The sequence below is a fragment of the Molossus molossus genome, unplaced genomic scaffold, assembly GCF_014108415.1.
Source record: "Molossus molossus isolate mMolMol1 unplaced genomic scaffold, mMolMol1.p scaffold_m16_p_4, whole genome shotgun sequence".
Lineage (NCBI taxonomy): Eukaryota > Metazoa > Chordata > Mammalia > Chiroptera > Molossidae > Molossus > Molossus molossus.
This window is the reverse complement of record NW_023425377.1, coordinates 112,558,395-112,586,123: the sequence shown is the minus strand read 5'-3', so window position 1 is coordinate 112,586,123 and position 27,729 is coordinate 112,558,395. Positions and strand designations below refer to the sequence as shown.

The 27,729-nt window shown below is 38.9% G+C and overlaps 1 protein-coding gene across 4 annotated transcripts in view; it reads left to right on the top strand.

Moving 5' to 3' along the window:
- IL15 (interleukin 15) overlaps nt 1-27,729 on the top strand; it is a 108,216-nt gene that overhangs the window by 27,018 nt on the left and 53,469 nt on the right. The window contains exons 1-2 of one of the 4 annotated variants that reach the window (XM_036241874.1): nt 17,505-17,655; nt 17,905-18,060. The exons of 1 other annotated variant lie outside the window; for it this stretch is intronic. The gene's annotated coding sequence lies outside the window, so the exon portion shown is untranslated. Of the gene's footprint in view, nt 1-17,504; nt 17,656-17,808; nt 18,061-18,432; nt 18,515-27,729 lie in introns of those variants that run through there. 2 more of the 4 variants (XM_036241875.1, XM_036241878.1) reach the window with 2 other exon arrangements.

Below are 27,729 nucleotides of genomic sequence, written 5' to 3'. Positions count from 1 at the left end.
AAGTGAGGACTGGATCAGTGAATTAGAAGACAGGGTAGAAGAAAGTCAACCAATCAAAAAACAAAAGGAAAAAACAATTGAAAAATAAGCAGTCAGCTTAAGAGACCTGTGGGACAACTAGAAACGTAATAACATTCACATCATAGGAAACCCTGAAGAAGAAGAAAATGAACAAGGGTTAGAGAATATATTTGAAGAAATAGTGACAGAAAACTCCTAATTTGGTGAAGGAAGAAGGCATTCAAGTTCATGAAGCACAGAGAGCCCCAAGTAAGAAGAACCCAAACAGGCCCACACCAAGACACATAATAATCAAAATGCCAAAAATTAAAGACAAAGAGAGAATCCTAAAAGCAGCAAGAGATAAGCAACACGTTACTTACAAAGGAAACCCCACAAGGCTCTCAGCTGACTTCTCAACAGAAACACTACAGGTCAGAAGGGAGTGGCATGAAGTAACCAAGGTTATGAAAAACAAAGATCTAAATCCAAGATTACTCTACCCAGCAAGGCTGTCATTCAAAATAGAAGGTCAGATAAAGAGCTTCCCAGACAAAAAAAGGCTAAGGGAATACATTAGCACCAAACCAGCACTGCAAGAAATGTTAAAAGGACTGCTATAATTAGCAGTAGAAATAGGAAGAAAAATAGAACCACACTAAACAAAAATGGCAATAAATAAATACATATCAATAATCACCTTAAATGTAAATGGACTGAATGCTCCGATAAAAAGACACAGAGTAGCTGATTGGATAAGAAAGCATGACTCATTTATATGTTGTTTACAAGAGATCCACCTCACAACAAAAGACTCACATAGGTTGAAAGTGAAGGGATGGAAACAAATCTTCCAAGCAAATGGAAAGGGAAAAAAAAGCTGGGGTAGCAATATTCATATCAGATAAAATAGATTTCAAAATGAAGACCATAACTGGAGACAAAGACGGCCACTACATAATATTGGAAGGATATATCCAACAGGAAAATATAACCTTGATAAACATATATGCACCCAATATAGGAGCACCAAAATATATTAAAAATCTAGAAGACTTCAAAGAAGAAATCAATAGCAATACAATCATAGCAGGGGACTTCAACACCCTGCTGACATCACTGGATAGATCCCCTAGACAAAAAATTAGCAAGGAAACAGAGACTCTTAATGAAGCACTAGAACAAATGGATTTAATAGATATGTACAGAGAATTACCCCCCAAAACTACAGAATTCACATTCTTCTCAAGTGCACATGGGAAATTCTCAAAGACAGGCCACATGTTAGGATACAAATTAAGTCTCTACAAGTTCAAGAAGATTGAAATCATATCAAGAATCTTCTCCGATCATAATGGCATGAAATTAGAAATCAATTGCAACAAGAACATGCAAAAACATTTGAACACATGGAAGCTAAATAACATGTATTAAACACCAAATGGGTCAATGAGGAAATCAAGGAAGAAATTAAAAACTTCCTGGAATCCAATAAAAATGAACACACAACAACACAAAACCTATGGGATACATGAAAGCGTTTCTGAGAGGGAAGTTCATAGCACTACAGACCTACCTCAAGAAGCAAGAAAAATCTCTAATATACTGCCTAACCTAATAACTTAAAGAACTAAAAAGCAAACAAAAAGAAAACCCCAGAGCAAGTAGAAGGAAGGAAATAGTAAAGATCAGAGCAGAAATAAATGACATATAGACCACAAAAAGAAAAAAAAAAAAAAAAAAAACAATTTAAAGGATAAATGAAACAAACAGCTGGTTTATCGAAAAGATAAACAGGATTGATGGACCCTTAGCTAGACTCAGCAAGAAACAAAGAGAGAGAACCCAAATACAGAATATCAGAAATGAAAGGGAAGTAACAACTGATACCACAGAAATACAGAAGATCATTAACAACTACTATGAAAAATTATATGCAACAAATTCGACAATCTATGTGAAATTTCTAGAAACACATAGTCTCCCAAAACTGGACCCGGAAGAAATGGAAAACTTGAACAGACCAATAACAACAGAAGAAATTGAAGAGGTAATCAAGACTCTCCCAGCAAACAAAAGCACAAGCCCGGATGGCTTCACAGGGGAGTTTTACCTAACATTCAAAGAAGAACTAACACCCATTCTCCTCAAACTATTTCAAGAAATTCAAGAAGAAGGAAGACTTTCAAACTTGTTTTATGAGACCAGCATAATTCTTGGATTGGAAGAATTAACATCATTAAAATGTCCATATTACCCATTGCAATCTATAGATTCAGTGCAATCCCCATCAAAATACCAGTGACATACTTCACAGAACTAGAACAAATACTTCGAAAGTTCATGTGGAACCAAAAAAGACCTCGAATAGCCACAGCACTCTTGAAAAAGAACAAAGTAGGATGGGATCACATTACCAGATTTCAGTTTATACTACAAAGACACTGTAATCAAAACAGCCCGGTACTGGCATAAGAACAGACAGATAGACCAGTGGAACAGAACGGAGAACCCAGTAATGGACCCAACGCAATATGCTCAATTGATATTTGACAAAGGTGGCAAGAACATACAGTGGGGTAGAGGCAGCCTCTGTAATAAATGGTGTTGCGAAAATTGGACAGCTACATGCAAAAAAATGAAACTAGACCATCAACTTGCACCCTACACAAGAATAAACTGAAAATGGATAAAAGACTTAAATGTGACTCATGAATCCATAAAAATCCTACAAGAAACTGTAGGCAACAAAATTTCAGACATCATACGCAGCAGAATTTTCATTGATACATCACCTAAGGCAATAGAAACAAAGGAAAAATGAACACATGGGACTACATCAAACTCAAAACCTTCTGCACAGCAAAAGATACAATCATGAAAATTGAAAGGCAACCCACTGTATGGGAGAGCATAATTGCCAAAGATATATCAGATAAGGGGTTAATTTCCAATATATATACAGTGCTCATACAACTCAACAAAAGGAAGACAAAGAACCCAATTAAAAAATGGGCAGAGGAACTAAATAGACTCCTCTCCAAACAGGACATACAAATGGCCAAGAGACATATGAAGAAATGCTCAACATCACTAATCATCAGAGAGATGCAAATTAAAACAACAATGAGGTATCACCTCACACCTGTCAGAATGGCCGCCATCAACAAATCATCAAACAACAAGTGCTGGCGAGGGTGTGGAGAAAAGGGGACTCTAGTATATTGCTGGTGGGAATGCAGACTGGTGCAGCCACTATGGAAAACAATATGGTGTTACTTCAAAAAATTAAAAATAGAACTGCCATTTGTCCCAGTGATCCCACTTCTAGGAATATACCCTAAGAAGCCCGAAACATCAATCAGAAAGAGTATATGTACCCCCATGTTCATAACAGCACTATTTACAATAGCTAAGATCTGAAAAATGCCCAAATGTCCATCAGTAGACGAATGGATAAAAAAGCAGTGGTACATATACACAATGGAGTACTACGCAGCTGTAAGAAAGAAAGATCTCTTATCTTTTGAGACGACATGGAGGGACCTGGAAAGTGTCATCCTAAGTGAAACAAGCCAAATAGAGAAAGAGAAGTATTATATGATCTCACTTATTTGTGGAATATAATGAACATAACAGTGTGAGGAATGGGGTAGTCCCAGAGACGTGGAAATGGGGTACAGACTGAAAATCCCCAGAAGAGTGGGTGGGGGGGAGATAAACCACAGAACTTATATGCATGTGTGCATGATCAATGGACATGCACAACAAAGCTGGGTAGAGGGAGGGGGAAAGGGGAATCAGTGGGGGAAAAAGGAGAAACATCTGTAACAAAAATAAATAAATTGATTTAAATTAAAAAAAAAAAAGACTAAAAAGGCATATTTAAGTGGATAATGGCTGAAATTCCACAAGAACTAATGAACTCATTCTGATGAACACCAACAAGTCTCAAATAAGATAAATTATCAAATGTAGGTACAAAAATTTTCTTCAGTGCCCAGATGTAATTTTCTGCATCAGATTTCCTCAGGGCCCATTCTGTTATTGCCATTGTGTTGAACAGTGGTCCTTCCCCCTGCCTTTCTTTAATTCCTAGCTTCTTATTTTTTACATAACATCCAGCTGTCTCCTCATTCTGTTCTAACATATGAAAAGAAAAACTGCAAAACACCAAATAAAACAACAGGTATTTAGAAAATAGCATGATGAGAAAGATGAATTATGAACAAAAGAATGACAGCCAGACTAATATATGGCTTCTCAACAGACTTCTCAACAGAATCCAGAAGGCACTAGAATAACACCTTCAACATGCTGAAAATTTTTTTCAACCTAGAATCATACCCAGCAAAGACATCTTTTAAGGAAAGCCAAATTAAAGAGATTTTCATGTAATAATTGGTCTATTGCAACAGATTTCTTTCTGAAGAAATATCTGAAAAATATACTTTAAGAAGAAGAAAAAAAAAGGAAAAGTACTAGAAGAAGGTCTGAGATGTAAAGAAACATGGGATGCAAAGGGTGATAAAAGTACAGGACTTACAAGAGGCTTCAGTAGTCTGGGTAATGTTCTCTTTCATTGTATTTATTATATATGATGTATGTTCCATGTGTTCTTTTAAGTACCAAATGCATTATAGTTTTATTTTATTATCCAGAAGACACTTTTATATACAATTATTTTTTAGGTGATAAGGACTTTTATAAAAATCAGTAGGAAAAGCTTATTCAGTAGATAATATTGTGAAAATTATATACCCATTTGGAAAAACACATGAAATATCAATATAACATGATACAAACATGTGAAATTCCAAATAGATTTGAACTATAAAGTTCTTAAAGAAGATACAGGAGCACATTTGTATAATTTGTTGTGCAACAAAAAGATAGATTTGACTATGTACTGCACCTTTTATGACAATAGACACAATGAGCAAAATTAAAAGGTATATGACAAATAAGACAAATATTGCATATAACAAAAATTTTTATTGTTACTATATAAAGAGCCTTTATAGGTTATTGGGGGAAGGGCAAAATAAACAAGTAGACAGTTTACAAGTAAAATAAGTACAAAGGACAAATGGTCAATCATGATAGTAATTAAAAATAAATAAAATAAGATTGTTTAATCAGCTGTTAGATTAGCAAAGATTAAAAATTATCTTTAGCCCAGCCAGTGTGGCTCACTATTTGACCGTTGACCCATGCACCAAGAAGTCGCTGGTTCGATTCCCGGTCAGGACACATGCCCAGGTTGTGGGCCTGATCCGCAATGGGGGGCATGTGGGAGGCAGCCATCAATGTTCTCTCATCAATGTTTCTCTCTCTCTCTCCCTCTCCCTTGCTCTCTCTCTAAAATCAATAAAGAAAAAGTATTTTTTAAAAAGTATCTTTAATGCCCAATGTTGTTAGGAGAAAATAGGTGGCCCTTAGGCATTATTTAAATTACAATTTTAATAATACTTTTGGAGGGTAATGTATCAAAATCTGAAATGTATATATGCCTTGTTACAGCAACTTGGTCTTCAATTTATTATAAGGAAGTAGTAATTGGATATATGTACAAAGATGCATTTTCATTGTAATATTTATACTAACAAAGAAATTATAACCAACTTAGATATCCATCAACAGGGGACATTTTATTTTACTTATTTATTGAATTTATTGGAGTGACATTGGTTAATAAAATTATATAGGTTTCAGGTGTACAATACAATAACACATCATCTGTATATTGTACTGTGTGTTCACCACCCCAAGTCAAGTCTCCTTCCATCATCATTTACCCCCTTTACCCTCTCCTACCTCCCCACCCATCTTTTCTTCTGGTAATCGCCATACTGTAAACTGTGTCTATGAATTTTTGTTTTAATTTTTTTACTAATCCCTTCATCTTTTTCACCAAGCTCCCAACTCCCTCCCCTCTAAGTGCATTATAATTTTTAAAATAGATGAAAATCACTATATGGTTCCTCTAGAGGGAAAAAAACACTGCAGCCCTGGCTGGTTTGGCTCAGTGGTTAGAGCGTCGGCCTGCGGTCCGGAGAGACCCGGGTTCGGTTCCCGCTAAGGGCATGCACCTCGGTTGCAGTTTGTCCCCGGCCCTGGTTGGGTCGTGCAGGTGGCAGCCATTCGATGTGTCCCTTTCACGTCGATGTTTCTCTCTCTCTTCCTCTCTCTTCCTCCCACTCTATCTGAACAAAAAACGAAAAAATGTCCTTGGGTGAGGTTAAAAAAACAACAAAAAACACTGCAGCATAAGAACAGCATATTATGTGAAAATAAAATCTTTGGAAAAACAATTTATAAGAGGATGGAAAAAACTTTTAGACAGCTGTTTGTCTTCTAAAAAAGAATTTGTGTAATTGTTGTTCCTGAGAAATATGAGCATCAGTCATGTGTATAGAATAGGCTGAGGAGCTAATTGGATGTTACATAAAACAAGAAGCTAGGAGTTAAAGGGAGGCAGGAGGAAGGACTACTGGTCAACACAGTGGCAATGATGCAGTGGGCCCTGCTGGAAATCTGACGCAGAAAATTACATCTGTGCATGGAAGAACAGTTTCAGTGTTCTCTTAGAATAAGGAACAAAATAAGGTGAAGGAGATGTTAAAAATAAATAGACATGAAAAACAGAGAACAGAGATACAATTTTAAAGTATAGTTAGTGCTGAGGAAGGAAGCAAGCAGAACATTCACAGCTTATTTACTGAGTACCACCTGTTTGTAGGACCTGGGCTGATATACAGGTCACGTGACTTCCTAGTTATACTTACTGACAGGTGAGGTCAGCATTATTTCTCCAGTTATGTAAGAGGAGGTTAAACCTCAAAGAAATGGTTTACTAAAGAGCACATCATTGGAATTTGAACCCAGGTTTTTCTGATTCAAATGTTTGAACTGTTTATCTTTCTCCATAAGAACAACAAAGTCAAAATTCAAGTTACTTTGGATAAAAGTCATTTTGTATACATAATAGACAAAATATCAATGAAAAAAATAATAAAAGTTTATGTGCTAAATAATAGAGCATGGAAATATATATCATATAGATCAAAGGAAAAAATAAAGACACCAATATAATTTTTTAGTGTAAATGTAGATCTCTAAAATCAAATTGACTTCTGAAACTTCTCTATAATAAAATGACTAATGAAAATATACATATTACTTTCATATGATGAAGAATATTATTCTAACCAACAGCCAAAATTACATGTAATAGTTAAAATACTGTAATAATTTCCAATAAAATGAAGAAACAAAGTGGTGGTGCTCCTTCATGAGATCTCCAGGGAAAAGAATGTCTTCATAAAATAACATAGGGATTTGATTGTGTTAGATAGCACATGGGTCTCAAGGTCAGGGAAGTTCTTACTAAATGATATTCTTGCTAAATATTAAAATGTATCACAGTATTTTGCAGATGCAGCTTTAAACAAGATGAGCTTGATAGTAGCCCAGCAGGATAAGTTTAGCCAACTGCAAAGAAGAAATCAATATGTAATTAACCAACTAGTGTATATAAGCAATGGCTAAGCCTCCCTTCGGGGAGACAGAACTTTGGATGTGAATCCCCTTTCGTGTACTTGTTGCAAGTAAATGAAGCTACCTAATGATAACCATCTCATTCTTGAGTAGAACACCCTAAGTGGTAAACCTCTTGAGTTCAGTTACAATTGGGCTATTGAGAAGCAGGACACGTGATATTATGCTATCAAACATTCAAACATAGAAAAGAAGTCTAAACCATATTAAAATTGCTGAATTTAATATGGTGAGGCCTCCTGACAACCAAACAGCTGTTTTTTGCTGGTAACAGCCTGACCTTCAACCTATTCACTCCAATAAAAATTTTATCATGTAAATAACCTTTTTTTTAATTCATTGATTTGAGAGAGAGAGAAAGAGAGAGAGAGAGAGAGAGAGAGACATCGATCTGTTGTGCCAATTATTTATGCATTCGTTGGTTGCTTCTTGTGTGTGCCCAGACTGGGGATCGAACCTGCAACCTTGGCATATCAGGACGATGCTCTGACCAACATAGCTACCAGACTAGGGCCTCATGTAAATTATCTTAAATTAATTCTCACATTATTTGGAGACTTTTGTATGCTTGTCAACATTTTAAACATGAAAACTGCACCTACAAGTGGACTTGTCCAGGATCCACAGAAATTAAATGGTGAATCAATATTTGAACCCATGTTCCTAGTATATATTTAGTGCCTACCATGTGCCAGGAACTCAGCTCTAATCCTAAAAGTAGCACTGCAAAGAAGAAATTATTAAACAAACAAACAAACAAAGAAACACTGTTTTCTCTTCCATCTGTCTCAGCTCGAAGACATTTATTTATCTGGTTTCTGAGAGGCTAATCATTGCCAAGCTTGTATCACCATCTCAGCGAGGAAACAGATACACACCCAAAACAGCTTGAGAACAGATACAGGCCAATACAAACAAGTGCAAAGAAATTATTCTAAAGCAAGAAGAACATGAAGTTAACTTGGAAAGTCTCCTTGAAGAGGAAACCTCTTGAGATGGCCTTTGAAAGAGGATTTGGCTTAATGTGTCAAACAGTAACCAGGAAAAAAAAAATGAGCAAGAGAGACACATTGGAAGGGACAGAGAATTAGGAGGTAGCAAAATGATGTGTTCTTTAGGGTAAATATAATTATACAAATTTATAAAGAGAGGTGCAACTCAGTGGATCAGTGAATGAAAAGCTTTTTATTTTTTATCCTCACCCGAGGACATTTTTCCATTTTTTGTTCAGATAGAGTGGGATGGAGGGAGAGGAAGAGAGAGAGAGAGAGAAACATCAACGTGAAAAGTACACATTGAGTGGCTGCCACCCGCACGACCCAACCAGGGCCGGGGACAACTGCAATGGTAATAAGTGCCCTTAGTGGGAACCGAACCCGGGTCTCTCTGGATTATAGGCCCGACGCTCTAACCACTCTAACCGCTGAGCCAAACCGGTCAGGTCTGAAAAGCTTTTTGAATAACTCCCTAAGGAGATAGTATCTGCTGTTGTAGTCAATTACCTCAAGGTTCAGCTGTGACTGCCACCCATATGTGAAGTTGGTATTTGATCTTTTCCTTTGCAAATCAAAATAGCACTTTATCATCTGCTTCTCTCCATGTTAATTCAGAAAGCTACCTGATCAAATCTGTATTATTGCTTATTTTGAGGCTTTTTTGCTGTTGTTGAAACTTTAGGTATGGACATAAGTTTTTTCTTACATATGAAAGATTGCTAAATTCAGACTACACAAAAATTCGATGGCTCAATTATCAAGCTGAATGCTTTGCAGGTTCCCAGAGAAATGTTCATGTCATAATTACTTTGAAGTAATATCACAAGATCATTTTAATTGGCTGTTATTTTCCTATGGTTACTTATTGATTTAGTCTCCAAGAAAGAACATGTAAATTTGTGTGTTTTATTGAAACACAAGTAGAATTATGAAAATGTTACTTCATGTTATTTCTCTGGCTATATGTCCTTCAGCACATTACTTATTGAACTTCAGTTTTGCCCAATGTAAATAGGAGATAATAACTCCAACCTTGTTGAGCTTCGTTTTAGGATTCACAATGATGCATATTAAGCCACAAGGGTGTACCTGCCGTAGTGTAGGCGGTGAGTCGTATAACCATTGTTAATCATGTATGGGCCGATGCTCAGTGGGCTCACAAAATATCAGGGAAGATGAGGCTTTGCTAATAGAGATGGGTTCAAATATGGGACTCGATGCTTAATGGGATTAAACATGTTCTGCGTGATCCTGAACACATTTATCTTGGATCTCCAGTTTCCAAATGAAGCCAAATTTAAAACTAGGCCCACATTAGAGAGTATTTCCCAGTTATGCCATGCTGACATCACAAAACAATGTCTTATCTCCGTGGCTCCACATCTGTGAGTTAAGTTTGTATGGTTAATAGTATGTGCTTAAATAGACCAGAGTTTTTGAGCCTTCATTCTTTTCTCTCAGATTTTGAGTGCACAAGAATTGGTAAATATCTGGCTTGAAAATTCCCACTAAGCAATCCTAGGAGAAAAGCTAGTGAAATAAGATGAGAATGTGCTATTATCTCAAAGTAATTGGGATAGAAAATTCTAGCAAAGATTTTTTTCTATAGGATTAGCTGCAGATCACTATTTGTTGTTATAGTAATCTATAAAAATCAACCAAAACACATTGTAAACTTAATTTGGGAACTACGTCACTTATTTTCTGTTTGTAAAGGAGGGACTAGACTATCCCTTATACTATACTGCTTCGTATACTCTGTGGCAAGCAGTACATTCTGAATGCAGAGTTAGCAATCAGAACAGGCTAGAGAAAGGATGATCTGCTAACATTAGTTTTAGGCCTGTCAAAGCCTGTTTTGAAACCACAAGTCTTAGATTTCCCAAACTAAGCATTTAATAAATGCAAACGAAGGTAGATTTCAAAGGGAAGATCTGTATTTTGGGGGCGAGACAAGCAAATGAAGCAGCCAGGCTCCCAACACAATCCACACACCCGTGATTAGCTCTTCATGTGTGGATGAAAGTACCTTCAAATACCATGTGCAACTATTTCCATCACTTCTTCTGTTTTCACTATGTTTGAACATAAAGGTAAACTTTGCAAAAAGATTTTCCTTTGCCTGTACTATCACTTCATTTTTTTCTGTTTCAAATAGAATATTGCTAACTCTCCCCTTTGAAAGCCATTTTTCAGGGAAATGGCCATCGAATGTTTTCATGAATTTTTGACTTTATGCAATCAATAGTAAATTTTGAAATGCTTTCTTGAAACATAGCATCATTTTTTATGTGCGATATTGAGCAAATAGGCATGCTATTTCACCTATGTAAAATCTGCTTTGCCATTTCGGCCACACGAGAGTGGTTACTTCTGTGGTTTGTTTAATTAACACAGGGTTTATTGACAACTCTTTCTCATATTGGACCAATGCTGGCTTTTGATGAGTCCTTATTAGGGATATTTTGAAATGTAGTCATTATTGTCTCTTGAGCAATTTTAGTGATATCTCTCTTGCTTCTGACAGAATCGGTTCTGAGGTCTACCATTACTTAGATATTTCCTTAGATAAAAAGTTTCTCTATTCCGCCCATTTCTTTCAAAATAAAGTAGAAATATAGGCCGAGTTTCTTTGTAAAACTAAATGTCTTCTTGGCAATGTCTCTCGGACTCCTTTAATGAGAGGGAGTGCAACCTAAGATTAAATTTGAGATCCTCCAGCCAAATTTTATATGACTTCTTCATTTTAATTAAAAAAAAAAAATCAAGCTATAAGTGACTATTAGTAGGTGAATAGTTAAGTTGTACCGGTATTACAAAATGTTGGCTTAAAATAATGTTTATTGAAATAGAGAAATGGTTATAACACCCAAACATTTAAAACATTGTCCTAAAATGTAAGTGAATCAAATACGGAGCATATGCCATGACAAAAATAATTATTTGCCAATTATGGCTCTTCTCCCTCAATTAGCGTTGATAATGGAGTTTATTCCAGAAGGAAGTAATGTGTCTTCAATAACACTTTGCAAGTGTGTTTTCTAGAACGAAAGTTCTGTGAAAGGTTAATTGGTGTTCTATTGTTAAAATGGTTCTTAGACCAATAATTTCAAGAGATAAGTCAAACAATATCAAACAGGATTTTTAATTGCATGATTCTCTGGAACTTTCAGTATGCTGGTAGTCATTTTGGACTTTAAAGAGAGATAAACAGTTTATATTTTGATGAAATCCAATTATATCACTTTTCTCCTTTCATAGTATTTTTTTGTTCAAGAAATCTTTACTTACCTCAAGATTGCAAAGAATTTCTCCTATGCTTTCTTCTGAAACGTTTATATTTTTAGTTTTTACATTTAGGTCTATGAGCTATTTTTGTGTTAGTTTTTATGAGTGGTATGAGTTTGGGAATTGAAAGTAATTTTTCCAACTAAATATCCTTTGTTGAAAGAGTATTCTTTCACACTTACCTTGGCCAACTGCCAAAACCAATTGACCATGTATCTGTGAGCTTTTTTCCTGACCTCTTTATTCTGTACCATTGTTTTGTTTATGTATTTCTATGCTATTACTACATTGCTCTGGTCTTTTGTAGCTTTATATTAAGTCTTGATATCTGGTAGTATAAATCCTCCACATTGTTCTTTTTAAAAAGTGTTTTGAGTCTTCTAGGTCCTCTGTATTTGCATATCAGTTTCAGAATCAGCTCACTATGTTGTACAAGAAAGCCAGCCAGACTGCATTGAATCTGTGGATACTTTGTAGGGGGCTGGGGGAGGGGAGGTGGGATTGACATCTTTATGTTGAATCTTCTAATTCATAAATATGGTATTACTCCAAACATTTACATAAAGGGTTGATCAACTTTTTTTTTGCAAAGAGCAAATAATAAATATTATTTAAGCTTTGCTAAATTATATGGTCTCTGTTGGCATTTCTCAGCTGCAAAAGCAGCCTGGGTGTGGCTGAATTCTAAAAACAAAACAGGTCAAAAGCTGTAGGCCATAGCCTGTCAACCTTTGATTTAGATCACCTTCAGTTTCTCAGAGCAGTATTCTGTAGTCTTCAAAGTGCATAGTTTTGAGTTTATGCTTAAGTATTTTATGTTGGATACTTTTGTAAATTAATTTATTTTAATTTCTAACTATTGATTGATGTATAAAACATAGAAGTGATATTTATATATTTATCTTGTATCCTGCCATATTCACTGATAGTACCAGGAATTTTGCTGGTAGGTTCCTCGGGAACCTATTCTCTGCAAATAAAAATGCTTTACCTATTTCTTTCCATTCTTTATAACATTTTTTTCCCCTGTCTTATTGCCCTGACTAGGCTCTCCAGTACCAGTTGAATAGGAGTAATGAAAGAATACATCTTTGGGGGTAGCTGATTTTAGGGTTAAAGCATTCATCTTTCAGAATCAAATAAAATGTTAGCTATAGATGTTTTTGAGTTGCTCTTCATCAGGTTGAGAGAAGTTCCCTCCATTTCTAGTTTGCTGAGAGGTTTCGTCATGGCTGGATGTTGAATTTTGTCAAATGCTGTTTCTTTTTTATTTAATTACTACTGCATGTTACATTGATTGACTTTTAAATGTTAAATCAGCTTTGCATTCATTACATGGATAATCCATATTCTTGATGTGTTATCCTTTTTATACATTAGGTTCGATTTTTAATATTTTGTTAAGAATTTTTGTGCTATGTTCAAAATAATATTCTGCTGTAGATTTCTTTTCATGTAATAGCTTTGCTGGTTTTGACAGAGTAATTATGGTCTCATAGAATAAAATGAGATTTATTCCTTCTATATTTTCTTAAAGAGTTTGTATAAGAATGGCATTATTTTCCTTAATTATTTAATAGCATTTGTCAATGAATCCATTCAGGTCTAGAGTTCTATTTGTGGGAAGGATTTTAATAATGAATTAAATTTCTATAATGGATGTAGATTGATTTAAACATTGTGTGTGTGTGTGTGTGTGTAACAGCATTGGTAACTTGTGGCTTTCAAGGAATTTGTCTCTTTACATTGTTGAATTTATTGCCACAAAGTTGTTTTTTATATTCTTTACATTTTTGTCTATAGTGTATGTAGTGCCCCTCTTTCAGTGGTGATGTTGGTAATTCTGTATTTTTCCTCTTTTTTCTTGATCAATTTAGTTGAAGATTTACCAATTTTATTGATCTTGTCAAATAAATAACTTGTTTTCATTAATTTTCTGTTCCACTTTAGCTTTTATCTGTTGTTTCCTTCCTTCTATTTGCATATATTTTCCTCTCCTTTTTTCCTAGTTTCTTAAGGTGGAAGCTCATTCTATTAATTTTAACCTTTCTTTATTTGTAATATAAGTATTGACAACTATATATTCTTCTCTAATAATTATGTTAGTTGCATTCCTTAAATTTTGATGTATTTTGTTTTCATTATCACTCAGTTCAAGGTATTTTATAATTTTCTCTGTGTTTTCTTCTTTGATGGTTAATTTCAAAGCTCTTTGTTTAATTTGGAAAATTGTCAGAAAACACTTTAACTACTAAACACAATTCTTACTTAAATGTAGGACATAAGGCATGTTTGGAATATAAAGCATGGGCAGAAGAGAGCCTCAGATGTGCCTTAATAATACACTCTTATATGATATATATGTATAGATAGAGATTACATAGATACAGGTATATACACTCTCATATTATATATCTAAGTAAGGCCAACTAGACTTTGATTGATAAGGTCAGCCTTAAAAGGCTGTTCAGAATTGTATTGTTTAGCATAGCATTTCTTCATTTTGTTTAAACCCCTTTACCCCCCTACCAATTACCAAAACATTTAAGATTCTATATACATTTAAATGTGTTAAGAATTAAATGTGTTCTTATGTCATTGTTTTTCATTCATCTCAAGCTTGAAACTAGGGGTCCTTCCCTCCCTTTCAATGGGTACACTTTTACACTTCAGTTCGAACGAAATCACCATCTCTAATAGGACCCAGCCAAAATCTGTCAGCTACTGGTTCTGCTGCTTCTAACTTTGCCAGTCTTTTTATTAAAATAACCTATTTGTAGTGGGTCACTTTCATTACAGAAACACAATAAGAGCAGGAAGCTTAAATTCAAGGGAAATGATGAGTTTCCACCCTGGTGGTAGATAAACTTACGCTGGACTGAGATATTGCCTACAAGGCTTTTGTCCTCGTGAACTTTTTGTGTTAGAAGCAGTGGTGGGTGACTGTCACTTTAGAAGCTGCAGAGGGTAGGGGATGTGTACTCAAGCTAGACCGCCATAGTTCAAATTCTTGCTGTGCCATTCAATTGCATGTGACGTTAGTTTAGACAAGTCATGTAATTGCTCTGGGCCTCAGTTTCTCCATCTGTACAATGGAGATAATAATAGTTCATATCTCACAGCACTGCTGTGAGGGTTTAATGAGTTAATATTTGCACTTAGCAAGTACCTGGGGACATACCATAGGGTCTACAGAAGTATTAACTGGTACTGCTACTGCCTTGAAAAAGCGGTAGCTTAAGAAGCTCTTGAAAACCTAAGCAATCTTTAACAGAGAGTATTACTCTATTGTTTCAAAAAAATCAGAGGTGGGAGCAATCTCGAGGTAAGGCTGCATTTCATGCATGCTTTAACAAAATAGAAACTGGAGGTGTACTGGGTCATGTTTTTCAAAGACCAGAAGATCAACTTGTTCTTGGCCTATGATTTATTCCTAGGAGAATCATAAATAAGGTCATAGTCATGGACTTTGAACACCAAGTCATGTGAGCTGACTTGTAACTTCTACATAGTCTCAGAAGCTGTAGAAAACATTTAGTAGTACTTTATTTTAAAGACAACTTCCCAATTGCCAAACATTGTCATCAGTAAAAAAATTAGAAACTAAAACTTACTGAACTATACTTTTATTTTTAACTTGTTAAATTCAGAGAAATACTATGGCCACTTCTGTGAGTTTAGTTAATTTTTGCTGCTTTCCACATTTTAATTATCAGTTATCTTACGGCAGTTTCCAATGATTTCATCAATCTTGGTTTGTGCTTTTAACTTATACATTGGAATCTACTTGTTTGCAATTTTCAGTATCTTAAAACAGGCTTGGCAACTGAAAAACAAGTTGCATATATTAGAATTTCCTGCTTGTGCACAGTGCGCCAAAAACAATTTATGCTGAAAACCCAACTTTATTGAATTGCAGGTACTTCTATAACTAATTCACTAATTTTCTTTCTGTGATTAAGAAAACAACATTGACCTGTATATTTAGCAGGCAAGTAGTAGAGCAACACAGTTCTTATGGCTGTCATCATTTTCCATTTCGTTTTATTGTTATTTATGTTATTTTATCTCCCAATCTGACTAAATGCTTTCTATCTCATCCCACCTGTCTTGAAAGCAATATTTGCAGAGCAATTTTATTATTCTGTGTATTCTGATGGTGCTTTTAAGCTCAGCTCTATGAAGAAAATCCTCGTCAGTTTCAGCGTGTTGGGACAACTCTCCAGGAGCTTAGAACATTCAAGATGGCTCTGTGTTAAAAGTGTATGGTCAGCCCTGGCAGGTTTGGCTCAGCGGTTAGAGCGTTGACCTGCGGTCCGGAGAGACCCGGGTTCAGTTCCCGCTGAGGGCACGTACTTTGGTTGCAGTTTGTCCCCGGCCCTGGTTGGTTGTGCGGGTGGCAGCCACTCGATGTGTCCCTTTCACATCGATGTTTCTCTCTCTCTCTCTCTTCCTCTCTCTCTCTCCCACTCTGTCTATACAAAAAACAAAAAATGGAAAAATGTCCTCAGGTGAGGAAAAAAAAAAGTGTATGGTTAGCCATTGATTCCCCTGAGCACTGGGGAGAGCCGACAAGATTCTGGAGCCCACCAGCTAGTGAGCCCAGCTAAGAACAGGGTCCGCCAGTTCTCCTGGGCAGCCCACGTGCAGCAGGGTTAGGATGTGATGATACCCTCCTCTGGCAGCAGCCATACCTGGCAGTTGGCACTGACTGCAGCCAGTGAGGTGCCTTATTGTCTAGACATCTACTTCTGCCACCAGATGCAGACAGGACAGCATGAATAAAGGCACTGGTAGAGATGCAGGAGGAGCCCAAGCAGCCCCAAGTTGAGGCTGGGGACACATCCATTTCTCTACCCCTAAATCCCTATATTCACACAGACACATACTTTAGTCCTTTTGTGGCTGCCATATCCTTTGCGGCGGACTCCAAGCCAGATGCAGGTTCTCACAAGGCGTGCTCAATCTGCAAATCAGAGCGTCAGCGTATTGCTATGAAAACATTTGGTTGGGTTTCAAATCATTGGCATCTTCCCGAGAAAATTCAACATTACCTTGTCTTGGATGGAAAACAATGATTGTTTCATTTCTTCAATGATCATTTCCAACTATGGTAAAATTCCGAATGGTTGTAAAAACTGTTTTTACATTTTTATATCTCACTTATTTTGTTGATAGTGCCCATCGAGAGTGCAACTTTTTCATAAAAATATGAAATGATTTTATGTAGAACTTGATGCAATCTAATATTTAAATCACTTCTAATATTTTTGTTTGCTTTTTAACACGTAGGCAATGCAAAAGAGCATAGATAAATCTTTACTAAACTCCAAGGAGACTTATCATTTTTTCTATGACATAACTATGAAAAATTTGGTGGAGTACCTTCCACGTGTGCCAGGTTCTTCAAAGTGCGTCCAAAACTGGGCTGGAGGCCTTTTTGGCCAGACTCTGGCATGTAGATCACTCAGCCTCAGCAATTAAATGCTACAATAATAAAAGTTCACAGGATCTCATTAAATGGAACCACGTGCAACCACTATGCCCTAGATCAGCAGACAGGCTTACTCCTTCAAGTTCACCCTCCGTGCCAATTTCCTTGCACAAAGCAGTTCCTCAACGATTTCTTTACTGAGACTTCCGACCTTGCTTCTGCTAGCCTGCGAGCCGAGCCAGGGGCTGGTCTGGAGAAGCAGCCCACGATCCGACACATCTCTCGGTTCCCTCTGGGCGGCTGGGACGGCACCGCACCAGGTGTCCAGGCTTCGCTGGGCTGCCTCCCGCTCCCTGCCAGGCTCCCCAGATGCTGCAGGTGGGCTCCTAGGCTTTCTCTGGAGGTGCCCAAGGGGGTCTGGGCGGAGGCCAGCACTCCCTGCCCACCTCCGAGAGCCCTCCAGGTTCTGCACCCCTGGGCGTGGCAGTGGAGAAACGACCCCAGGGGAGAGGAGCGGAGACTCCTGGGTGGTTAGCCGGGCGCCGCGGGCACCCTCCCCTTCCCCCGTCACTGTGGTGTTTATCTTCGCCCGGGCTCTTCACTCTTTCTCTTTCACTTTTGTTTTAGGCTTGGGGGTTGGGACTCCCTGGGTTCAGAGCGCTCAGGGGAACCCCAGTTCACCGGCTCGCTGTCGTCTTAGCCCCGAAGGGAAGGGATAGGTGTGGCCCCGCCCTCCAGCTGCGCGAGCGGCGCCCCCTGCCCTGCAGCCCAGACTCCAAGGAGGTACGGTGCTCTGCTTCTCCACTTTGGGAGGGAGGTGGCGGTGGTTGAAAGGGTGATAGGATTTCCCCCCAAAGTCTCCTTGGGCCCCTCCCAGCTCCAGCTGGTCCCACCCCTCTGCCCAACTGCTGCTGGCTGGCGGCCCCGCCCTTTTATGGGGAACGCTTGGCAGTGACCCGTTTTCACTCACTTCGTGCAGAGGTTTTTCACCTTCTGGCCCTTCATTTCTCTCTCGTGGGCTTTTGTCGCCATCCTCCGCTTCCAGAGGAGCGCAGATTGCTGGTCCCCTGGCCTGCCCCGCGGCTCCCTAGCGCGCCCCTGTGTGCGGGTGGCCGGCTTCGAGGACGCTGTGGGGCGCGACGTGCGCCTGGCCACCCCGAGCCGCCCGCTGAAGACGCATCTGGCTGCGCAAAGAGCGGAGCTTCTCACCTAATTAAGCTCAGAAAGTTGAAGACAGGTACCGCATCTCCCCGCTTCTTCCCTGCTCCCTCCCAAACCCGCGTCCAGTTCAGACCTGCTCTGAACTGTCTGCCTTTGCGGGCAAAAGCAAGTTCCCCTCTTCTCGTTTGATCTGGACCCTTGTCTTCCAGGGAGAGGGGTTGGAGGGGATGGTCACTGTTGGGCAGCCAGCTCTGGGTCTGTATTTTCAGTTCCAACCCTGGACAAGACACTTGTCTCTTAGAAAAGCAGTATAAGAAACTTAGAAGAAATGCAGGAAACTTGTATTGCATTCGAATCCTTATTCAAGGTGGCTTTAAATGAAAATCCAGCTAACTTTTTTCAAGTGTTACTGAGACTGCATGTTGCAAGTGTACACAGTTTATTTGAATTTAACTGCGTAATTCTATGCATTTAAGAATTTGTTAACTTCAACATATATATATATATAGAGCAAGGTTATTCTTCAATGATGCTTATAACAGATTCTTAAATCGGGTGAGTCAGAAGTTTTGAAACCAGGAGTGAAGTGCTTGTTACTAGCTATGATTTTCCATTGTCTTTATTAAAGCTTTTCTTTCTAATGAATTTATTGGGGGGTGACATTGGTTAAGAAAACTATATAGGTTACAGGGATGCAATTCTATAATACAGTTACTTCCTAATGTTATGACACTGGTAATGGCATCAGCTTGTAGCTGATAGGCATCTTCATCTTGTCAGTGTGCCTAACTAAAGAGCTTTATTCACTGAACTGAACCAGCAGACCAGGTCAGGATGTTACAGCACCTTGCTGGGCAGAGGCTGCGAGGTGAATTGTGCAATATAGATTACATTTTAAACTCTTGCCCTTTTACTAAAAAGCAGTTTCAGTGGGCATGGTAGACAGAGGGAGGCAGTACTAAAGAAAGAACATAAAAGAATATTGAAGGACTGGATCGAAGACAAAGCAGTAGCCACTTTAGATTTTAAAAGTGATGAAAAAATTTAAGATTTTACTTCCTGTAATCAAGAAGTCTCAGAAAGTTCTGCAGGTTTGTTATGATTGTGTTTTAACATCATATTCTTATATTTCTCCCTCTGTTTTATGCTCTCAAAGTTTTAGTGCTATTCAGAATGGTCTTTCCTGCAGCATCATCTGCTCAGGACAGCACAACGGAGAGGGGTTGGGTTGGCTGATGGTCAGAAAGTTCTAATAGGCAGAGTGTTTCCATGATTCTACTTAGCTTTTTAAATGGGTTTCAGACCCCAAACATTTTTAAAACATTTGAATTCACTGCTCTGCTGATTTGGAATGGGAACTCCAGAACTTGCCTGAAGCTGTAGTTCTGGAATTTGGAATTTTCCTACAGATTACTGGTGGGTTTAAGAGAAGCATGTGCTGTTTTCTGTTGTAATCCATGAGATTAATACATAAATGTCAACAGCTATATCACAAAGCATAATGTTTGCCAATGAAATGCATGTTTATAAGATTCTTTGGAGGATGGGGAAAAATAGCAGTTTAAAGTTTGTTGAAATAGAGTTTGATCATTGGAGGATTTGAAACCCTAGAAGGTTCTCCATCTCAGGTTTGCTGGCTCCAAGTAGACCTCAGTAGAACCAAGTCCCAAAATTTATGTAAGTGGATTTTTCTGAGGAAAATACCCATAATTCTAATCAAATTTTTAAATACCCAAAACACTTTTAAAAACATTTTAAAATTTAGAAGACTGTGCTTTTTATTTCTATCCTTACTGAAGAAAGAGCATAAAAGAATATTGAAGGACAGGATTGAAGACAAAGCAGTAGCCACTTTAGATTTTAAGAGTGATGGAAAAATTTAAGATTTTACTTCCTGTAGTCAAGAAGTCTCAGAAAGTTCTGCAGGTTTGTTATGATTGTGTTTTAACATCATATTCTTATATTCTTCCCTCTGTTTTATGCTCTCAAAGTTTTAGTCCTATTATTGTTAACTTTTGCATATTATGTAACTATTCTTTTGAAGGTTAGGCAATGATAATACAGAGAGCACTGTCTTTGGGCCCATAACTCGAATTATGGGAAATAATAGTAATCCTAGCTAATTTTTTGAGTTCTTGTTATGTATCAGACATTGTTCCAAGAATGTATGTATTTTTAAAATTATCATAGTAAACTTATGTAGTGGTAGGGACAGTGTCGTGTAGCTAAGAAAATGGAAGCATGGAGTCATTAAATAACTTGCCCAAAGTTATAGCTAAAAAGTGGGAGAGCTAGGATTTGAGCCCAGAAAAGATTTGATCACAGCTTTTCATGAATGATGATATTATTTCCATAGAAATACTTCCCACAGTTTGACAGTGACAATCAACCACTACTTCATTTTGACACAGTGATTATAGAATGTTGGGTTTAAAGCAATGCTTACACGGTACTTACATGATTGACATTATTAATTACAATTATATATTTAAAGATTACCTTTATGACCAAATAATATTCACATGAGTGCCTGTATATGTTTGGTTCTTTGGAGAAATTTCTTTTATGGTTCCTGAATGAAAACATTTCTCTAATTTGCACCAGTTTTTGCTGACAGAGCTTGACAGGTAGTAGGCAAATGCGGATCGATCTATATGTATGTATCTGTTACTCTACCTGTCTGTTCATTCATCCAAGCAGAAGCCTGGGACTCATGGAGAGATCGGGACAGAAGGCTTTATCATTATATCACAACTGAAGTGGGATAGTCAGCTATTAGGAAGTCCACTTTCAGAAGGCTTTAGGGTATGAAGTCTGGCAAAAAGCCAACTTCTTTCTTCAGCTCAATATTAGCTCTTGAATTAATTTACCAAGTGATTACAGATGACTGCGTGAGATTTTTGAGACTGAACGTTGCTTATTTGCTGCTGCACCCCTTTTTGATGGACTGGATGGGAAAATTCCATAGGAGAGTTGAAAGAACATTTGGGGTTGTCGCTAGCACTGGGAGGTATTCTCTACTAACGATTTAGTGGTAAATTTTACTAATTAACTATTATAATTATATAACTATTATATTTATTACTTTGTTTTATGTCAAAGAATGGTATCCTTTAAAAAAAAAAGTAAGTTAGTGCTGGATTCAGACATAGACAATAAGAGACTTTTTGATCTCAGTTCAATTTAGCAATACTATTTGTACACATTTTATATCAGGAGGCAGGTATTTGTATGCTTGCATTTCTCAGTGTTTTATTCTTCTTCGATGCTACTGGTGTCTTGCCAGTCAGTACTAGAAGGGCATAGGACTGTATATAAACCATATAAAAATGGACAAAACTCCGAGTCCCTATTAGCTGATTATGTTCTAACAATATATAATTGTTTCTTCTCCAAATGCTAAGGTTCCTCCAAGTGCTAATGGGATGAAGGGAAGGTCAGGAGAGGGACAGAGAGTATTTACTCAGATGAAGACATTGAAATTGGCCCTGGCTGGTTTGGCTCAGCAGTTAGAGCATTGTCCCGTGGACCAAAGAGTTGTGAGTTCAATTCCAATCAAGGGTTCAGTTCCCAGCACTGGTTGGGGTCTTGTGGGAGGCAACCAATTGATGTGTCTCTCTCACATGGATGTTTCTCTCTCTCTCTCTCCCTCCTACTCTGTCTGAAAAGAAATGAAAAACATATCCTCGGGTGAGGACTTAAAAAAACAAAAATTGGAACTGAAAATTATCCTAGAAGAGGATGGTTGTAATGTTGGTGAAGGGAGGAACTCTGTTTATCACAGGGACATGAAAATAGACCAGTGACACCTTCATTGGTCTGTTGTGTCATTTCTTCTCACTGGGCATCTTGCTCCTCATAGAAATTTGAGAAACAAAATACCCCTTGCACACTCTTAGCACTGACCTCTCAAATTTTCAATTGATGTTCTTTAATGGAACATTTTAGCATTAGAAATTTTACAATAAAGCTTTCTGATTTCTTTACTCTCCTTCCTCCGCAGCAACAAAAGTATAGACATTTAAATTTAATTTTTTAAATAAACAATTTTAATGTTAAAAAAACTATTCTTTATGCTACTTTAAACATGATTAGCATGTACTTAACTGAAATAACTCATTAACTTTTTTTGTTTCTGCATCTTTATTTTTATTTATTTTTTTAATTAATTAATTTATTTTTGTTACAGATGTCCCCCCCCAGATTCCCCCAGCTCATTAACTTTTTTTTTTTTTATCCTCACCTGAGGATATTTCTCCATTTTTTTGTACAGATAGAGTGGGAGGGAGAGAGAGGAAGGGAGAGAGAGAGAGAGAAACATCGATGTGAAGGGACACATCGAGTGGCTGCCACCCGCACGATCAACCAGGGCCGGGACAAACTGCAACCGAAGTACGTGCCCTTAGCGGGAACCGAACCTGGGTCTCTCCGGACCGCAGGCCGACGCTCTAACCGCTGAGCCAAACCGGCCAGGGCTCATTAACTTTTGATAAGAAATTATTAGGCATAAAACAAAACCATACTGAGAATGTCTGTGTGTGTAGATGTAGCCGTGGGTGGTGGCGTGACCAGTGCTGACCTTTGAGCAGGTTCCCCACCATCAGTGTTTCAGATCGCCCCTGCATTTGCTGTCCCGAGAGAGGCAAGGCACAGGGGAAGATTCTGGATGGGGAGAGAGAGTCTGTCTTTCTTTCGTAAAATGGGAGGAGGGTGATTATGAAAGGGGAAGAGAAAAAGGAGAACTTGCTAGAAATCTGCTTGCCTCAGGCATATTTTAGGCATCTCACTCATGAAAAGGAGTTCCTACAAAAACAGTGGATCTGGAAATTGTTTCCTTTAGAACTCTTTATGCCCATGCAGACACCTCAAACAGCCTGGTTTTCCTAGGAGTGCCTGTCTGTCACTTTGAGGATCTCTGCTCTAGTTCAAATTTATTGCTCACCCGCACCCTTGGTTTCTGGATTATCAAGGGGGGGGGGGGCAGCAAAGAACAGAGTCTGGCTGCATGGAGCTTCCTGCTTGGAGGGGTTGAGGTTGTGGATAGGGTCCAGCTGGGCTGGGGGCTTGGATAGCCTTCGCCCTACCTCTCCCATGCTCAGCTCTGGCCACACTTTCACTGTGCTCTAGACACACGTGCTGTTTGCCAGCCTCCCTGCGCCCTGTTCCCACGCCCACCCTCTGTGACGTTCCCTGCCCCTTCTACTGCCCGGGCTGCAGGATTTTCTCCCTAATGCGAACGTGTTCGATGCTGTCTGCCTTCCCCGAGAATGGCTTCTGTCTCTGTAAATTCATCTTATGTGTCTTTGTCTCTACAGTCGCGTTTTCACTAAAGATAGGACGGTGAGCCCCTGTTCCTAGCCAGGGGCTCCTCATGCGGGTGACTGGCATTGACTGCAGTGAGAATGAGACACATCATCCCACAGCGTGGCAGCTAAGCAGAGGAGTGTCAAACATGTACGAAACCGAGGAATGTAGCAAAAACAGTGTTACAATATCATAGTAAAAACAGCATTTTAGGAAATTTGGTCTGGGGTAGGATTTATTGAAGAGAAACTAGAGATAAGGAAATGAGCCATATGTTCATGTCAGTCTTTCAAGTGTGTAGTCTTCTTCCTGGCACCTGCTCAAGGCCGTAGCTCTAATTCATTCTTTCTCTCCACCATCACTAGTTTTCTCTCTTTGATGGGTCTTTCCCATCACTAAATAGGCATGCTGTATTTTTTCCCATTAAAAGCGCGCGCGTGCACGCGCGCGCGCGCGCACACACACACACACACACACACACACTTGTTTCTCTCTAGCCACCATCTCATTTTTCTGTCCCCACTTTATGGAACATTTGCCAAGTCAGCTCTGTTCTCTGTCTCCAGTTTCTCTCTCCTTGTTCTCTCTTGAGCTAGCCATGCTGTGATCCCTGCTGCTCCTTGTCAGAGGTTCCAAGAACCCCCATTCTAAATGTAGTGTCGGTGCTTGGGCCCCACCTCTGCACAACCTGAGAGTTCTCGAATTGGCTCGTGCACCCCTTCTTCCCACCCTGTGTCTTCTCATCCCTTCGACCTCACCAGCACCTGTTTGTCTCCTTTACTGGTTTCCTATTTCCCTAATCTTTGTGTTTGTTTGTTTGTTTCTTACTTGGTACTATTTAATTCTAGGAATATTCTCACACTTCCTTACATACAGTTATTTACACAATGGGCAGCATTTTGAAGCAATAACGCTAGACTGTTCTAGATGGGCTTTGCTAGTAGCGTTTACAATCATATGGTTTATAAGTTGTCTTAGACTAATATATGTATTACCTATTGGGAATAAGTTTCATACCTTGAAAGAATAAAAAGTTCAACCTAGTGTGTAAAATTTTGGTACCTTTCGTGAAATAGTTGAATATAACGCCATTCGCTGGGGTAGCATGTTGGAACATTCATTACATATTTGTAAGATTTGGTAACAGTTTCTTTCAGTAATTATGCTCTGGCTAAAAAGAGTTTGTTAAATCCTGCTTGGTAGCTACATACTAATGCTAAGAGTCATCAAAACATTCACTTTGAAGTTTTACACAATGCCCAGCTCATTGAAAACTTAAAGTGGACTGTTGTAGACAGAGCTTGTTAGTAGCATTTACAAATATATTAAATATACTTTTATGCGCTAGCCTTTTAAATATAGGAGCTCGAGGGACAGTCCTTAGGCCTTTTCTCTGTCTGTCTCACTCCCTTGGAGATCGCATTCAGTCTCTTGGCTTTTAATGTCTTCATATACAGATAGTTCCTAAATTTATATCTCCAGTCATGATCTCTTTCTGGACTCCAGACTCCGAATCCAACAGCCTTTCAACTTCCCTGACTGGAGACAACTACTCATCAGATTTCTGACTTAACCCCAAAATGCTTCTCCCACCGTCTTCCCTACGGATAGCAGTTCCATCTTTTTAGGTCTGCAGGTAGTCAATCAGTGAGTCTTGCAGTTGTCCTTGACGTCTCTTTTTCTCGTACCTCACATTAGCCTTCCACTAAAGCATTTACTGTGCCTTCAGACTGTTTCCCCCATCCGACCTTCTCACCCCTTCCCTGTGCTGCCTACGTTCATGCCATTGCCGTCCAGACTCCTGGTGTCATTGTAAGAGCTGGTCTCCACGCTGCTCCACGTCACCACCTCCCACCCGACTCCCTCTCAGTACAGCTCAGGAGCCAGAATGTTTCACTTCATCTGTTTCCAGCTCCCTGCCCTGCCTTCATTACGTGACAAAAGCAAAAACAAACCCAGCAAACAAGACGAACACCAAAAAACAAACAAACAAAAAAACAACCCTGAAACAAGTGACTTAAAAAACACACACACACACTAATTTTTTTATTGGTCATTATTCTGCAACTGGTCTACCTGCAGCTGGTTGGTTCCTGTTAGGTTGCTGGGACGAAACCTGCAAGAAGGTTCCATCAGCTCGTGTATCTGACACCTCACCCGGGCTGGCTGGAGGGTCAAAGGCTTTGCCTCTGATTCTTCTTTGTCCACAGGAGCTAGCTCTTGGTAACAGTTGAGGAGGGCTGCTTCCTGTTCATGGACAGTTAGGGGTCCAGAGCCCTTTCGTTTTCTCCCATTTTTTTTTTTTTTTTAGCTGGTGGTACGTTTTTTAGTAAAATGTTCTTATACATCTGCGGGGCTTTCTAAAAACTTTACTAAGATTCACTCCCTTAGAAAAAGACTTACCCAGGAAACTCTTAAGACAGGCTCCTTTTACTCTGGCTGCGAGTCGGAAGGCTGCAGGAGCACCCTTGGGATTCTCAGAGGTGCTTTCGTCTCGCTGACAGTCTATGAAGCACTACTTTATAAATCTTTCCAAGGTCTTACTGAGGGATTTTTTTCAGCCACACACTTGATTTGATCTTTACTTAAAAAATATATTTGTATTGAATTTTTTTTTTTTTTTTTTGGAGAGAGAAGAAGGGAAGAGATAGAAACATTGATGTGAAAGAGAAACATCAATTAGCTGCCTCCTGCACGGCCCCCACTGGGGATTAAGCTGAAAAATCAGGCATGTGCCCTGACTGGGAATCAAACTGGGTTATCTCAGTCCATGGGACGATGCTCAGTCCACTGAGCCACACTGGCTGGGCTTGATTTGATCTTTAAGAGCACATGGTGCTAATAGATCCTGCATTTGATCTTTGCCCTAAGACTACTACTTTCTTTGAGAATCTTTTGCTGCCTAGACAGGCAACTGTGACAATAAGTTTTATTTTCCAACCCAGCAAGTCCCAGGTTGAACGATTTCCTCTAAATTCTGCCTAAACATTTTAGTTCATCTTTCTCTTCCTGTAATTAATCCTAGGCCACTAAATGCAGTCAGTTATCATATTTAAACATCTTAACCAGGTTCACAAGTTCATGAGATACAGTTCCTTAATTCCATGTTACTGCTGGTGACAGTGTTGCCAAACATCTTGCTGTTATATAACATGAGTTTCCCTCTCTTCAGGCTCCAATAATAATTTCATCAGCGCCCTGACTGGTTTGGCTCAGCGGTTAGAGCGTCGGCCTATGGTCCAGAGAAACCTGGGTTCGGTTCCCGCTAAGGGCGTGTACCTCGGTTGCAGTTTGTCCCCGGCCCTGGTTGGTAGTGCAGGTGGCAGCCACTCGATGTGTCCCTTTCACGTCGATGTTTCTCTCTCTCTCTCTGTTCCTCTCTCTCCCTCCCACTCTACCTGAACAAAAAATGGAAAAATGTCCTTGGGTAAGGATAAAAAAATAATAATAATAATTTCATTAGTGCCCTACTAGCCTTCACTAACAGTGTCTTTGCTACTCTTCAGGTGTCTCCCCACCACCTGGTCTCATATCAGTTTCCAGCACCAGTTCTTAATTGCTATGTAATAAACTACCCCACAATTCAGTGGTGTTAAATAAGAACCATTTTATTTGTTCAAGTTTCCCAGCTTAGCAATTTGGACAGAAAACAGTGGCAATGAGTTGTCTCCATTCCAAATGTCTGTGGTCTCAGCTGGTATGATTCCAAAGGTCAAGGACTGTCCCGAATGCTCACGACATTGGGAAATAAATATGGGGTTTCAGCTCTGGCTGTTGGTTGACTCCTTCTGTCTCCTCCACTTGGCCTTTCCACCGGGCTAGATGGGCCTTTCCTGCAGCGTGATGGGCTCAGAGTCGTCAGGCTCCTCATGTAACATCCAGCTTCTAAGAAACAGAAAGTGGGAGCTTCAGTTGCTCAGAAGAGGCCTGCATACGGAATTCCCAGATGCAACATTTGTCTCGTTCTTCTGGGAAAAGCAAGCAGAG